Raw genomic sequence first — 11,817 nt, forward strand, 5'->3', positions numbered from 1 at the left:
GAAACAAATTTTCTCTTAGAGAATACCTTTTTTCTTTCTTTATTATCCCTGGATCATTAATCCCTATTTCCATAGCAACAGATTATAAAAGAAAGAGGATGATATAGTCTTTACTTTTAACAATGGGAAAGAGAAGGATTCTGAGAAGAAAACTTGTAATTGCAAAATTATAAATAAAATGAATGAATCAAGCAGAGGGTAAGAGCACAGAGAAAAATAAATCATTTCTAACAATGTTAATAGTATTATTTTACTTCAAGATGATTAAACTAGCCAGCCGGATTAGAGACTCAAACATTAGTAATGTGATAAGCTTCAGAAGCTGAAGGCAAAAAGCATTAGGTCAGTCCCATGGGTCCTTGCTGGCTTCAAAGCAGTGGCCTCTATTTAATCAGTGAGGGCAGGGGTACAGAACCTAAGTTCTTTAATGATTTGCAGTATCATCAAGTACCCAATAAGCCTCTATTTGAAAGTTGCCTGAGGTGACTTTCTCTTTAATTTGCAAAAAGTGTTCAATATCCAAGTAATGACAAATTAAATCTGGCCCATAAAAAGGGGAGATTTTTGTGACATAAAACAAGCTTGTCTTTGGAGACCATAAGGAAAGGGCAGGACAACTTTCAGCAGTTGGAATTCAGTGGGTGTTCCTTTAAGCTTTATGTGGTAAGGTTTATGCTTTATGTGGCAAATTTACAGATTACCATCAAACAGACTTTCTCGTCATTGAACATGCTCATCTTTTTTTTGAAGCTGAGAACTTTTGGTTGGAATAAAGAAGTGCCAAAGGGATGAGACCATGCCTGAAACTCAAAACTGAACCAGACTTGGGGGTGCAGAGATTCAGAAGAGGAAGCAGTGTGGTTGGGGCACAGGGCATGCTGTGCAGTCTGCTCTGGGCTCCTTCCTTGGGTCTTGGCGTGCTCAGCTGTGAAATAAAGAGATTGGGTAGTTAGCATGATGATCTCTAAAGAGCACTGAGTTCAGTGATTCCACAGTTCTAATAAAATCAAAAGCTATTATTCTCCATATTGCTAGTTGGAATTTTGCTTAATTTCATTATTCTTCCTGTCAACTATAGTGCTTTGTATATTCTGGATACTAGTCCTTTGCTGATGATGCAAATATATTTTCCTGCTCTGTGACTGCTTTTATTTTTTATGGTGTCTTTCATGAACAGAAGTTCTTATTTAATGTAGTATGATTTATTAGTCTCTATTGTTACAGTTTCTGCTTTTTATGTCTTGTTTAAGGAATACTTCTTTATCCTGAGGTCGTAAATATATTCTCCTTTGTTACTTGTATGATGTTATGGGGTTTTTCCTTACCACATTTAGATCTTTAACCCATCTGGAATTGATTCTTATATATCATGTGATATAGAGGTGCAATTTAACATTTTTCATTTGGATAACTTACTGTCACATTTATTGAAGACCTACTTGACTTTTCCTAATTAAACTGCCATACTACCTCTCTTCATTATAAATTGTCTATATATTAGTGTATCCTTTTCTGGACTCTCTCATTTTTTCTATTTGGCTATTTCTGTGCAAATACTACATTATCTTTGTATTAGTCCATTTTCACACTGCTGATAAAGACATACCTGAGACTGGATCATTTATAAAGAAAAAGAGGTTTAATGGACTCACAGTTGCATGTGACTGGGGAGGCCTTACACTTACGACAGAAGGCAAAAGGCACATCTTAGTAGTGGCAGACAAGAGAGAATGAGAATCAACAGAAAGTGGTTTCCTCTTATAAAACCATCAGATCTTGCGAGACTTATTCACTACCACCAGAACAGTATGGGGAAAACCGCCCCCATGATTCAATTATTTCCCACCAGGTCCCTCCCACAACAGGTGGGAATTATGGGAGCTACAATTCAAGATGAAATTTAGCTGTGTGGGAACACAGCCAAACCATATCAATCTGATTTGCTATAGTTTCATAATAGGTACACATCTGTTGGAGCAAGCTCTCCTAGTCCTAATTTTTTTAACCATCACAAATGAATGTTAAATGTTATCGAATGATATTTTTCAGTACCTACTGAGATGTTCACATTGTTTCTTTTACTCTAATCATATAGTAAATTATACCAATAGATTTTTTTTTTTGATGGAGTCTCGCTCTGTTGCCCAGGCTGGAGTGCAGTGGTGCGATCTTGGCTCACTGCAACCTCTAGGTTCAAGTAATTCTTGTGCCTCGGCCTCCTGAGTAACTGGGACTACAGGTGTGTGCCACCATGCCTGGCTAATTTTTTTTTGTTGTTGCTGTCTTTTTTAGTAGAGACAGGGTTTTTTCATGTTGCCCAGGCCGGTCTCGAACTGAACTCAGGCAATCTGCCCGCCTCCGCCTCCCAAAGTGCTAGGATTACAGGCCTGAGCCACCACAACTGGACCAATTGATTTTTCTAAGGTTAAAATAAATTTTCTTCCTGCAATAATCTAACTTTGTCATTGTATCAGTTACTTATTGCAGCAAAATAGACAACCCCGAATCTCAATGTCACATGCATCTGTATTTATTCCCAGGAATCTTGAGTCATCTAGGTACTGACTGATCTAAACTGGGTGGCTTTGTTTCAGGCTGTGGCAGCAGGGGCAGCTCAGCCTCTCACTGTATACATGTGGCTGTACTGGGGCAACTGTACTCTGCATGTCCCTCACCCTTCTTGGATCAGGAGACTAGAAAGGGCACATGCTTCTCATGGCATGGTGAGGCACTATCAGGAAATAAACACTGATCTAGAACTATTACCTAATATTCAAACTTTGTCTAAATCTCACCATTGGCCCTCTAGTAGCCTATATTTCAAAGGAAAAATATTTTTCTGGTCTAGGATCCAATTTAGGACTCGGTATTACATTTACTTGTCATATTTCTTTAGTCTCTTTGACCAGGAACATTTGCTCAGTCTTTCTTTCATGTTCTTAATATTTATGAAGGGCACATGCTATTTCTTTTTTGTATATCCTTTTGTGGATATCTTGTAGATATCCATTTATTTCGTAAATATGTAAAAAAATCCTTTAAATTTTTTAAACAATCTAAGCAGGTTTTTAAAATACAGTTGAAAAAATATGTTTCTTCCACTTACATATCTCATCCATTTACATTTGTTTTTGTAGTTATTAATATGTTTGGATTTATTTTTACCATCTTATCATGGGCTTTTTATTTGTCCTACCTTTTCTGTTTCTTTTTCATTTTTTTCCTTGGATTCTCTTGGATTGAGTATTTGTTTTTTTCATTCTATGTTCCTCTTTTACTAATTTAGAAGTTATATACTTTGTTTCTATTCTTTTAATTGTCATGCTAGACATTTTAGCATATATATTTGGCTTCTCAAGTGCTAGTCAATCATATTGTCACCCTCTTTTCTAGCAATACAATTGTCTTAAAATGCGTGAACTCTATTCCATTCCTGAAATGTATTATTTTTGTCATGCATTTTAGGTTTATTTTATCTTTATTTTAATCCCACTAGATAATAATATTATTATTTTATCCCTATATTTATTTTAGCTATATATTTATCTCAATGTTTATTTAGTTTTATCTATATACTTACTGTTTTCTTTATTGATCTTTTCTTTTTGCATCTTAGTTCTTTCATCTGGGATCAATTTCCTTCTGCATAAAATATATTCGTTAGAATTTCCCTTACTGAGTATCTATTTATAGCAGTCTATTAGGATATTTTTGTTTAAACATAGCTTTCCTTGTCCCACTTTTTGAAAGATATTTAAAATAATTAAAAAAATTTTTTTTTTCCTCAGCCCTTTGAACATACTGCTCTGCTTTCTTCTGGCTTTCATTGTGTCTGTCCTTCAGCTGAAGTTTAGTTGTCTTTTCTCTCTGGCTGTTTTTCAGATATTTCTTTTGTCTTTTTTATTTACAGATTCCCTGTGATGTGTTTAGCCATGAGTTTGTTTTTATTATTAAGCTTAGAATTCACTGAGCTTCTTCAATCTGTGGAGAAGTGTTCTATTATTTCTGAAAAATTTGCAATAGCCATCAATCCAAATATTATTTCACTTATCCTGTTTCTCTCTTGTCCTTTTAGAGCTCTGGTTTGACATGTCTTTCGATCTCTGTTTTATCATTTCTATCGTGATCATTCTATGCTGCATTCTGGATGATTTATTTGGATCTATCTTTCAAATTCACATGTCAGCTTTTCAAATCTGTCTATTGAGTTTCAAGCTTTCTTTATTGTATTTTTAAATTTTTAGAATTATATTTGTTTTTTTAAAATATGCTTCATTTCTATGGTGTCTTTCCCTTTCCTTATATTTTAAATCACTTTTAAATTTATTTAGACATAAAGCCTTTTAGACATTTTTAAAAAGGTCTGTTCTATTGGCTTTTGCTCTTCATACCGTACTCTCTCTCTCTCTCTCTCTCTCCCCCTCTCTCTTTCTGTGTGTGTGTGTGTGTATAGATTTGGCTGTGTCCCCAGCCAAATCTAATCTTGAATTGTAGCTCTCACAATTCCCAGGTGTTGTGGGAGGGACCTGAGGGGAGGTAGTTAAACCATGGGAGTGGGTCTTTGCCATGCTATTCTCATGGTAGTGAATAAGTCTCATGAGATCTGATGGTTTTATAAAGAGGAGTTCCCCTGCACATGCTCTCATCTTGCCTGCTGCCAATGTAGACATCCTTGCTCTTCTGCCATGATTGTGAGGCTTCCCCAGCAATATGAAACTATGAGTCCATTAAGCCTCTTTTCTTTATAAATTACCCAGTATCAGGTATATCTTTATTAGCAGCATGAGACAAATACAGTGTTTACTGTGGCCTCATATTTTTGTGAACTTATTTTTGCATGAATTCTTTCAGACTGTGATAAAACTAATACTCCAAAGAGGATTGAATTTGTTTCTGCCAGGAACCTGGAAAACTACCAGCCCAGGACAACTTTAACTGACTTCTTGGCTTGAGATTTCTTGGCCAAGAAGTGTGAATTTGGCATGCAAAACTGTGTGAAGACTGACTTATGCTTAGTATTTTTAGGGACGAGTCCCGCTCTTTCCAGTGCTAAATTTTTAATTAGGCAATCTTGCTTTTGGTGTGTTGGGTGGCAGAATGTTTTTCTACTTCACTGTTATGATGGAAGTGTGACCGTTTGCAGTCTTAGTTTTATAAAGGGGGACCTTGAGTGAATGTTGGGCTTTGTTTTCTCCATTCTGTAGCTTTATAGAGATGGAAAACACAAAGGTAAAGTACATTCAGTTTGAAAAATGGTCCACAAGGCATAAGATGGCTTTATTTCTCTGATTACCTCTTCGGGTCTACTTTCATCAAGTTCCCTTTACTAATTAGCCAGGTAACTAATGTATTAAAATCTTTTTATTGTATTTTACCCAGTATTTTGATTTGTTTTCCACAGGAGGACCAAGCATCACACTGATGGAAATAGAAGTCCAGATACCAATTTGAAATTATACTGGGGAAAACTTTACTAATTACTAGTTAGCAATTGACAACCAGAATGTGAAATGTCTGATAATACTTTTGATGGAGTTAGGGCTAGGGTTAGTAATAACTGTAGGATTAATAATAACTATAGCAAACACAAATATTGTAAATATGTAAGAAAAAGAGCAAAGCAGTACCCAATCATTTTTTTTTTTTTTTTTTTTGAGATGGAGTCTCACTCTGTTGCCCCGGCTGGAGTACAGCGGAGTGATCTCGGCTCACTGCAATCTCTGCCTCCCAGGTTCAAGCAATTCTCTGCCTCAGCCTCCCAAGTAGCTGGGATTCCAGGCACCTGCCATCACGCCTGGCTAATTTTTGTATTTTTAGTAGAGATGGGGTTTCAACATCTTCGCCAGGCTGATCTTGAACTCCTGACCTCGTGATCCACCTGTCTCAGCCTCTCAAAGTGCTGGGATTACAGGTGTGAGCCACTGCGCGCAATCAGTACTTTTTTTTTTTTTTTTTTTTTTTTTTTTTTTAAGAGACAGGGTCTCATTCTGTTGCCCAGGCTGGGGTGCAGTGGCTTGATCACAGCTCACTGCAAACTGGAACTCCTGGGCTCGAGCAGTCTTCCCACCTCAGCCTTCCTAGTAGCTAGGACTGCAGGTCCACTCCACCATGCTCGGCTAATTTTTTTTTTAATTTTTATTTGTGGAAATGGGGTCTTGCTATGTTTCCCAGGCCGGCCTCAAACTCCTGACCTCAAGCACCAACAAGGATTTTAATGAAAACATATACATTTGTTTGTGTCATTTAATTCATTATCTGTGTTAACGATTTTGTAATAGAAAGAGCTGGGGTTTTGTAGGGGTGGCATATTTTATTTTCCTGCCTTTCAGTTTTCAAAGGTCCTCTAATATCCTTGGCCTGGCAATCAAAGGTCTTCAGAATAAGAGTTTATTTTACTTTATCTCTCTACCACTCCCCTGTAAAGCACTGGTGCCCTAAACTCCAACCAGAGTTTACCACCAGTGGATCCTCTCTATGTTCTTTGCTTGGCTGCTTCAAAGCCTTTGCATCTGCTGTTCCCTTGACTTGAAATGCTCTTCTTCCTTCTCCCACCAATGCCTTGATTATTTTTTGAAATAACATAGTTTTGGCAAGGAATGTATCTTTTCTTTGCCATCTTTATTTCCTTTTCAAAGTTTATTTAGAAAGCATCCTTTTGAAACCTCACATCGACAAGATGTGATCTCTCTCTTTTTTTTTTTTTTGCCACTCAGAGCCTTTTAAACCACTCTTAAAATCTTTCTATTCTGCCTTCTATTGTTATTGACCTTTATTTTCTCATCTTCTCTCTTATAACGTAAGCTTCTTGGATGCAGACTCTTATTCCCAAGCATGTTCCCTTCAAATGCCAAAACCAGTGCCAAATACATGTGCTGTAGTAACAAGAAAAGCACCAGATATAATTTTAAAAAACCCATATATTTATTTATTTTTCAGAAATGGGGTTTTGCTCTCTCACCTAGGCTGGAATGCAGTGGCACAATCATAGCTCCCTGCAGCTCAAGCAATCCTCCCACCTCAGCCTCCCAGGCAGCTGGACTACAGGTGCATCTACAGGCACCTGGGCTCCTGGGCTCAAACTGCTGGGCTCAAGTGATCTTCCCACCTCAGCCTCCCAGGCAGCTGGACTACAGGTGCATACTACAGGTGCCCAGCTACTTAATTTTTTTTTCTGTAGGTATGAGGGTCTTGCTATGTTGTCTAGGCTGATCTTGAACTCCTGGCTTCAAGTGATCCTCTTTCCTTGGCCTCCTAAAGTATTGGGATTACAGGTGTCAGTCACTGTGCCCAGCCCCATCTGTTGAATTGAATGAACTACACTGGCTTGAATATGGAGTACTCCGTTTTTCAGTGTTAGTGCAGGTGAATTTTGTATGCAGATACAATTATTTGGGGAAAAATGTGTGGCTTATATGTAAACAGGATTTAGAAGCCTTGTACTGTACAGAAGAGAGTCATTATTCAGAAAGTGGATGAAAAAAAAATCATTGATTCATTATTGTTAACCTTGTGCCTAAGTCTTTGTAAATGGAGTTAAATTAAATTTTGCAAGATTATTGTCATGAAAGAGAATTCAAGGAATTCTTCTAGGACAGAGTTACTCATGGGCTACATGCAGATTTCATAGTTTGAAGTCACCCAAGAGCAGCTTGAATTTAATATGGCAATTTCTCAAAATATTATTTTCTTATGTGAAGACCCCAGACTAAACACAATCATTTTTGCAAACAGCATGTCTCTTCATTTCTGCTCTCTCTTAAGTCTTTGTGTTTTAAAATGCCTTTGCTTTCATGTGAGACATCACCAGCAGCCTTGTGGCTGGGTGGTAGAATCGCTGCTGCTACATCACAGATTCTGCCTTTTTATACTCTTCTTCAAGTATAAAGCACTTTGTATTTGCACAGCTGTTTTAACTTTTTCAAAGTCTGTTTACATCTTTTATGCTTACACCTCTGTGAAGTAGGAAGCACGGGTTTTTCTACCCACCTTGTAGAGATAAGAACAGTGAGCCACACAGAGGTTAAGTGATGGGTTAAAGGCTGCAGCATCCTCCCACTATCCCATGCTGTTTTCCTTCCTAGCGTGAAATTATGTGGGCACACAAGTTCTCCTGAAACAAACACTGAGCAAGGCTATGCATGGCTGCTTGATTCACTTGTGTGATTGCTCTCTTTGGCATGGATGGAGGGCTGCAGGAAAGCTAATTAATTTGTTCAGAGAAAGCTTGTGTATGAGTTCACGTGTTTTATCTATTCCGTCATTCAAACTCTGTGGACAAGTCAGTTTTCATAATGACTTTAGATCACTGCACTAAGACTTACTTGTTTTCCAAATGATTTGGTGATCTGTTCACTTAATTTATGCCAGATGCTTTCTTACTGTTTAACTGCCACCTGCAAAATAACATTTAATATGAAGATTTTAGTTTTAAAATTGTTTTGGGCTCTCAAATCAAAAACTTGCAAGACTGGTTAAGTTGCTTTTTGTTCACAGCAAACATACCTCTAGCTGAGAAGCAGGGACTTTTACAAGTCATTTGCTTCATTTAGAATAAACTCTGAATTATCCCAATGGTTATGATGATGTGATTAAAAAATTGGGGGAAGAAATAAAGGATAACCTGTTCGCATCTTCTTTCTCTTTTGATAATTCCTATACAAATATCTTAAAAGATGAGATTTTTCGTTTTTCATCGTACATTTGGCAGAGCCTTATTCCTTCTATTTTATCCGAGATTTCCATTTAAATTTTTTATCCAGTTTTCTAGCATGTGTTCACAATTTTGTCATTTGAATCAATTTCCTTCCTCAGGAATTAACATAAACCATAACGTTTTCTATGAATAAGAACTTCAATTCTAAAATCTGTTTTTGACTAATGATTAACTTCTCTTAATCCTTTGATAATTCTTATTGTTTTCCTCCAGACCATGTAAGTTTGTTCCCATTTTTCTCCATTATGATGTTCTAAATCAAGATGCAAACCAGAATATTAATTTTTCATATAAAATAGGTCTTACCTTTTTATGTTTCTACTAGCTGTATTCAATTGATTCACTGAAAATGATTCCTGGCTTTAGTTTTTACAGAAAGAAAGTAACAAGGCAAACTCACTAGCAGGCCAGGAAGGAGCCGGCAGCAGACTCTTTCTCAATAAAGGGGTGCTGGAGGTCGGTAACTAGGTCAGCAAATAGGATCTGGGAGGACTAGGATTACCAGCGACCTTTTACTAGTTCAGTGGAGGTTGTGTAAATGCAGCCTAGTGTAGTGCAGAAGTGCTGAACCTGGGGACAGATCTGAAGTTCTGGGCCTCTTTTTGCTGCTTTCTAGTTCTAGAACCTTGGATAAATTTCCTAATATCTCTGAACTTCACATTCCTAACTCATGAATAGGAATAATAATACTATGTCTCAGAGTCATTTTGTATATCAGTTATCTAGTGCTAAGTAATAAACCATCTCAAAACTTGGTGGCTTAAAACACAATAATTTATTTGCTTACATTTGGGCTGGATTCAGCTGGGTGGTTCTTTTGTTGATCCTTCCTGGGGCCCCTCATATAGACACAGTGATCTGGGGGTTTGACTGGAATTGGATGATCCAAGCTGGCCTTACTCTCATATGGCAGTCAACTGGGACTATCAGCAGAATACGTCAGTTCTTTGTGTGGCTGCTTCTGCAGTGGAGACCAAGTTTCTTACATGACAATGACAATGCTTTCAAGAAGGCGAATCCCAATGTGCAAGTGTTTACCTATCCTCTCCTTGTGTCATATTTGCTGATATCTTGTTAGCCAAAGTAAGTCACGTGGCCAAGCCCAGGGTCAATGAAAGAAGGAACAATGCTGAGGGTAGAGGCTTCGTTTATGTGAGACCATTAGTGTAATAATCTATACACTCTGTCAGTCAAACGTGACAATACCTGGGAAATCATTTTTGAAGTGTTACATCAGTGTAAATGTTGTATGGTGTGTGTCTGTGTGTGTATGGGTGGTGGCAGTTGGGGAATGGTGATGGGGAGGCATGTACCTGAAAACCTTAATAGACATTGAATTTACGGTCATGGAAATAATTGTTTAGTTTTACCTCTGGCTTTCATAATTACATTAAACATATTTATCTCAGGTGCACTCAGGAGTATAGCATGCTGGGACCTGGGTAACGGGATCAGTTGGGAGGGGAAGAGATGTGAAGCTTGGAGAAATGGGCTCAGCTACAGAGAACTGGGAATCCAACGCTCAGTATTTCAAAAATTTACCAAATTGATGGATAAATTGGTCACTCTTCAGAACATAGAGGTTCATTCTAGGTGAGTTAATTTGAAAGTCAGAAGGGTAGAGGTCATGAGAGCTTTTCATACACCCTGACCATAGAGGGAGATTATGGAGATGAGGATCCATCTGAGGCAGAGGAATGGGAACTAGCCCTATAACTAAGGGGATTAAGGTGAGGACAGGAGGCTTAAGAAGGCAGACACCAAGGCAAATGCCTATTTCTTTGGACTAGACAAAAATACAGGAAGAGGAGGACAAACAGCATATGAATTTGGGAGTACTATGCTCAGGGCAGTGTTAGTCAGGTGTGTAGACTTTACCTGTCACGAGTGCCCTTAAAGTTGGTCTTCAAGGAATCTTGGAATGCAGGCGGAGGGTGGGGGGTGGGTTGTGGAAGCTTTGCAACCATCCTGAGCCACTGGGTCTCAGGTTTGAAGGCAAGGCCGACAGTGAGGCTGAGGCTATTAAACACGCTAAGTTGGGATGAACCTGAGGACGAGGTGAAAGTGTCAGGCATTAGTGGGCACAGGTAGGGACTTTTAGAAGGCTGACACAAATGCCTGGTAGGATATTGGTTCTCAAATGTCAATAAGCACAGGAACTTCCTGGTTAAAAATGCCCATAGCTGAGCTTACCTCAGAGATTCTGATTTTAGTGTATCTTACATGGTACCCAAGAATTTGTGTTTTCAGTAAACAGCTTAGTATTGATGATCTAACCTGTGCTGTCTAATATGGTACACATGTAGTTATTTCACTATAAATTAGCTAAAGTTAAATAAACTTAAACAATTAATTGTCTACTGGTCAAATTTCAAGAGCTTAATAGCCACATGTAGCTGGTAGCTACTGTATTAGACAGTGCAGAATTAGAATATTGCCATCATTGCAGAAAGTTCTACTGGACAGTGCTGTTTAAGCCATCAACTCTGTGCTTCAGTTTCCTTTGATCACATCTGGTTCTGCTAGGTTTGGTGTCCCTATTCCAGGTCCATAGCCACATCTACTTCCTAGAGAAGCAATCCATAATGTGCATGCTGTTTCAGGACCACGGACAATAGCACACATGGCTATCCCTCCCCTCAAATAGTTTTGCTCACACTGTACTTAAGTCTAAGCAAGTGAGAAGCCAAGAATGGGTGGCTAAAGAAGGAATCCAAGGCAGCAAGCAAAATAGACACAAGAGACTTTGACCTATACTGAAAACTTCACTCCACAATCCCATTTTGTTTGTTGCATTGACTTTGGTCTCTACCCACATCAGCTCTTTTCCTTAAAGAGAAGTAGGGGGAAGGGAAGTTTGAGCTGCTATTTAAAATATATCACTAAGAAACAACATACATGTGTAGGGCAGTGAGGTAGGAGACAAACATACGAAGAGTCAACCAGGATTAAATTCTGAGCTACCATTTACTTGGGTGCAACCATGGGAATGTTACTTAATCTCTCCAAGTCACAATTTTCCAATCTGTAAATGGCTATAATAATATTATGATAATATGGAATGAGCCAGGCACAGAAAAGCAAATATTGCATGTTCTCACTCT

At 38.1% G+C, this 11,817-nt stretch overlaps 1 long non-coding RNA gene across 1 annotated transcript; it reads right to left on the reverse strand.

Moving 5' to 3' along the window:
• Nucleotides 1–839: 839 nt before the first annotated feature.
• LOC101011264 lies at nt 840–9,586 on the reverse strand. Its single transcript, XR_004183125.1, has 3 exons — nt 9,501–9,586; nt 8,322–8,393; nt 840–925 (listed from the first exon to the last, which is right to left on the reverse strand). It is a non-coding gene; the product is annotated as an uncharacterized LOC101011264 (long non-coding RNA).
• Nucleotides 9,587–11,817: the final 2,231 nt, after the last annotated feature.

The sequence above is a fragment of the Papio anubis genome, chromosome 4, assembly GCF_008728515.1.
Source record: "Papio anubis isolate 15944 chromosome 4, Panubis1.0, whole genome shotgun sequence".
Classification (NCBI taxonomy): Eukaryota; Metazoa; Chordata; class Mammalia; order Primates; family Cercopithecidae; genus Papio; species Papio anubis.